The following is a 6331-nucleotide window of genomic DNA, read 5'->3' as shown; positions in this document are numbered from 1 at the left end:
TACTGTCACATACAGACACCGTCACATACAGGTACTGTCACATACAGGCACTGTCACATACACTGTCACATACAGGTACTGTCAAATACAGACACTGTCACATACAGGTACTGTCACATACAGACACCGTCACATACAGGTACTGTCACATACAGGCACTGTCACATACACTGTCACATACAGGTACTGTCACATACACTGTCACATACAGACACTGTCACATACAGACACTGTCACATACAGACACTGTCACATACAGACACTGTCACATACAGACACTGCCACATACAGACACTGTCACTGCCACATACAGGTACTGTCACATACAGACACTGTCACATACACTGTCACATACAGACACTGTCACATACAGGTACTGTCACATACACTGTCATATACACTGTCACATACAGACACTGTCACATACAGACACTGTCACATACAGACACTGTCACATACAGACACTGTCACATACAGGCACTGTCACATACAGGTACTGTCACATACAGGTACTGTCACATACAGACACTGTCCCATACAGGTACTGTCACATACAGACACTGTCACATACAGGTACTGTCACATACAGACACTGTCACATACAGACACTGTCACATACAGGTACTGTCACATACAGACACTGCCACATACAGGTACTGTCACATACAGACACTGTCACATACAGACACTGTCACATACAGACACTGCCACATACAGGTACTGTCACATACAGACACTGTCACATACAGGTACTGTCACATAAAAGGTACTGTCACATACAGACACTGTCACATACAGACACCGTCACATACAGGTACTGTCACATACAGACACTGTCACATACAGACACCGTCACATACAGGTACTGTCACATACAGGTACTGTCACATACAGACACTGCCACATACAGGTACTGTCACATACAGGTACTGTCACATACAGGCACTGCCACATACAGGTACTGTCACATACAGACACTGCCACATACAGGTACTGTCACATACAGACACTGTCACATACAGACACTGCCACATACAGGTACTGTCACATACAGACACTGCCACATACAGGTACTGTCACATACAGGCACTGCCACATACAGGTACTGTCACATACAGACACTGCCACATACAGGTACTGTCACATACAGGCACTGCCACATACAGGTACTGTCACATACATTGTCACATACAGACACTGTCACATACAGGTACTGTCACATACACTGTCACATACAGGTACTGTCACATACAGACACTGTCACATACACTGTCACATACAGATACTGTCACATACAGACACTGTCACATACAGACACCGTCACATACAGACACCGTCACATACAGACACCGTCACATACAGACACTGTCACATACAGGTACTGTCACATACAGGTACTGTCACATACAGACACTGCCACATACAGGTACTGCCACATACAGGTACTGTCACATACAGACACTGTCACATACAGACACTGTCACATACAGGCACCGTCACATACAGACACCGTCACATACAGACACTGTCACATACAGGTACTGTCACATACAGGTACTGTCACATACAGACACTGTCACATACACTGTCACATACACTGTCACATACAGGTACTGTCACATACAGACACTGTCACATACAGACACTGTCACATACAGACACTGTCACATACAGACACTGTCACATACAGACACCGTCACATACAGGCACCGTCACATACAGACACCGTCACATACAGACACTGTCACATACAGACACTGTCACATACAGTCACTGTCACATACAGACACTGTCACATACAGGCACTGCCACATACAGGTACTGTCACATACAGGCACCGTCACATACAGGTACCGTCACATACAGGTACTGTCACATACAGGTACTGTCACATACAGGTACTGTCACATACAGACATACAGACACTGTCACATACAGGCACTGTCACATACAGACACCGTCACATACAGACACTGTCACATACAGGTACTGTCACATACAGGCACTGTCACATACAGACACTGTCACTGTCACATACAGGCACTGTCACATACAGGCACCGTCACATACAGGCACTGTCACATACAGGCACTGTCACATACAGACACTGTCACATACAGGTACTGTCACATACAGACACTGTCACATACAGGTACTGTCACATACAGACACTGTCACATACAGGCACTGTCACATACAGACACTGTCACATACAGGCACTGTCACATACAGGCACTGTCACATACAGACACTGTCACATACAGGCACTGTCACATACAGACACTGTCACATACAGACACTGTCACATACAGGTACTGTCACATACAGACACTGTCACATACAGGCACTGTCACATACAGACACTGTCACATACAGGCACTGTCACATACAGACACTCACATACAGACACTGTCACATACAGACACTGTCACATACAGACACTGTCACATACAGACACCGTCACATACAGACACCGTCACATACAGACACTGTCACATACAGACACTGCCACATACAGGTACTGTCACATACAGGCACTGTCACATACAGGCACTGTCACATACAGGCATTATTGTACCTTTTCGTTTTTTTCTCTATATAAAAGTAATGTGATAATTTGACTATCAGCCTCGAGGGGTTGCGCATGTGTTTCTAGGACTATCACACCGTGTGACAGTTCGAAAAAACTGTCACACGGCAAACTCTCACACCCCTGCTGTAACGTCGTCAGAACGTTTGAAAGACACTACGACATGCAAGCGCTTAATTGACACAGATTGTTTGTTGTTGCAGACGGTAGCTTAACATTTTGTTTTCTCTCACGAAACTGTCAAACATGGATCAACACACGCGTTTTCAAAACGCCACAGACGTAGAGATCGAGTCATTATTAACGGACAGAGATAGCAAACACACTACAAAAGCATTATACGAGATACCGACAACGGATTTCAACCTATATCTTAGAAAATTTTACGTAGATATCCGAAAGGCTCATGGTGAGTTTGATGCCAAGAAAAAACGTAAAGGTATAATAAAACAGTTATCAAATGGGGTAATTCGGGCAATAGTAATTATGTCAGCCCCTCATCAACAACGGTTGCCCTCGGGCTAAAGCCCTCGTGCAACAGTTGTTGCTTCGGGGCTGACAAAATTACTATCGCCCTCGTACCCATTTGATAACTGTATACTGTCACATACAGACATACAGACACTGCCACATACAGGCACTGTCACATACAGGTACTGTCACATACAGACACTGCCACATACAGGTACTGTCACATACAGGTACTGTCACATACAGGTACTGTCACATACAGGTACTGTCACATACAGGCACTGTCACATACAGGTACTGTCACATACAGACATACAGACACTCACATACAGACACTGTTACATACAGGTACTGCCACATACAGACACTATCACATACAGGTACTGTCACATACAGGCACTGTCACATACAGGCACCGTCACATACAGACACCGTCACATACAGACACTGTCACATACAGGTACTGTCACATACAGGTACTGTCACATACAGACACTGCCACATACAGGTACTGCCACAAACAGGTACTGTCACATACAGATACTGTCACATACAGACACTGTCACATACAGGTACTGTCACATACAGGTACTGTCACATACAGACACTGTCACATACACTGTCACATACACTGTCACATACAGGTACTGTCACATACAGACACTGTCACATACAGACACTGTCACATACAGACACTGTCACATACAGGCACCGTCACAAACAGACACCGTCACATACAGACACTGTCACATACAGGTACTGTCACATACAGGTACTGTCACATACAGACACTGTCACATACAGGCACTGCCACATACAGGTACTGTCACATACAGGCACCGTCACATACAGGTACTGTCACATACAGGTACTGTCACATACAGGTACTGTCACATACAGACATACAGACACTGTCACATACAGGCACTGTCACATACAGACACCGTCACATACAGACACTGTCACATACAGGTACTGTCACATACAGGCACTGTCACATACAGACACTGTCACTGTCACATACAGGCACTGTCACATACAGGCACCGTCACATACAGGCACTGTCACATACAGGCACTGTCACATACAGACACTGTCACATACAGGTACTGTCACATACAGACACTGTCACATACAGGTACTGTCACATACAGACACTGTCACATACAGGCACTGTCACATACAGGCACTGTCACATACAGGCACTGTCACATACAGGCACTGTCACATACAGACACTGTCACATACAGGCACTGTCACATACAGACACTGTCACATACAGACACTGTCACATACAGGTACTGTCACATACAGACACTGTCACATACAGGCACTGTCACATACAGACACTGTCACATACAGGCACTGTCACATACAGACACTGTCACATACAGACACTGTCACATACAGACACTGTCACATACAGACACCGTCACATACAGACACCGTCACATACAGACACTGTCACATACAGACACTGCCACATACAGGTACTGTCACATACAGGCACTGTCACATACAGGCACTGTCACATACAGGCATTATTGTACCTTTTCGTTTTTTTCTCTATATAAAAGTAATGTGATAATTTGACTATCAGCCTCGAGGGGTTGCGCATGTGTTTCTAGGACTATCACACCGTGTGACAGTTCGAAAAAACTGTCACACGGCAAACTCTCACACCCCTGCTGTAACGTCGTCAGAACGTTTGAAAGACACTACGACATGCAAGCGCTTAATTGACACAGATTGTTTGTTGTTGCAGACGGTAGCTTAACATTTTGTTTTCTCTCACGAAACTGTCAAACATGGATCAACACACGCGTTTTCAAAACGCCACAGACGTAGAGATCGAGTCATTATTAACGGACAGAGATAGCAAACACACTATAAAAGCATTATACGAGATACCGACAACGGATTTCAACCTATATCTTAGAAAATTTTACGTAGATATCCGAAAGGCTCATGGTGAGTTTGATGCCAAGAAAAAACGTAAAGGTATAATAAAACAGTTATCAAATGGGGTAATTCGGGCAATAGTAATTATGTCAGCCCCTCATCAACAACGGTTGCCCTCGGGCTAAAGCCCTCGTGCAACAGTTGTTGCTTCGGGGCTGACAAAATTACTATCGCCCTCGTACCCATTTGATAACTGTATACTGTCACATACAGACATACAGACACTGCCACATACAGGCACTGTCACATACAGGTACTGTCACATACAGACACTGCCACATACAGGTACTGTCACATACAGGTACTGTCACATACAGGTACTGTCACATACAGGCACTGTCACATACAGGTACTGTCACATACAGACATACAGACACTCACATACAGACACTGTTACATACAGGTACTGCCACATACAGACACTATCACATACAGGTACTGTCACATACAGACACTGTCACATACAGGTACTGTCACATACAGACACTGTCACATACAGGTACTGTCACATACAGGTACTGTCACATACAGGTACTGTCACATACAGACACTGTCACATACAGACACTGTCACATACAGGTACTGTCACATACAGGTACTGTCACATACAGACACCGTCACATACAGGCACTGTCACATACAGACACTGTCACATACAGGCACTGTCACATACAGGTACTGTCACATACAGACACTGTCACATACAGGCACTGTCACATACAGGTACTGTCACATACAGACACTGTCACATACAGGCACTGTCACATACAGGTACTGTCACATACAGGTACTGTCACATACAGACACTGTCACATACAGGCACTGTCACATACAGGTACTGTCACATACAGGTACTGTCACATACAGGTACTGTCACATACAGACACTGTCACATACAGGTACCGTCACATACAGACACTGTCACATACAGACACTGTCACATACAGACACTGTCACATACAGACACTCACATACAGACACGTCACATACAGACACTGTCACATACAGACACTGTCACATACAGACATTGTCACATACAGACACTGTCACATACAGACACTGTCACATACAGGTACTGTCACATACAGACACTGTCACATACAGGTACTGTCACATACAGGTACTGTCACATACAGGTACTGTCACATACAGACACTGTCACATACAGGTACTGTCACATACAGACACTGTCACTGTCACATACAGGTACTGTCACATACAGACACTGTCACATACAGACACTGTCACATACAGGTACTGTCACATACAGGTACCGTCACATACAGACACTGTCACATACAGACACTG

The sequence above is a fragment of the Pecten maximus genome, chromosome 1, assembly GCF_902652985.1.
Source record: "Pecten maximus chromosome 1, xPecMax1.1, whole genome shotgun sequence".
Classification (NCBI taxonomy): domain Eukaryota; kingdom Metazoa; phylum Mollusca; class Bivalvia; order Pectinida; family Pectinidae; genus Pecten; species Pecten maximus.
This window is presented reverse-complemented; position numbering follows the sequence as displayed.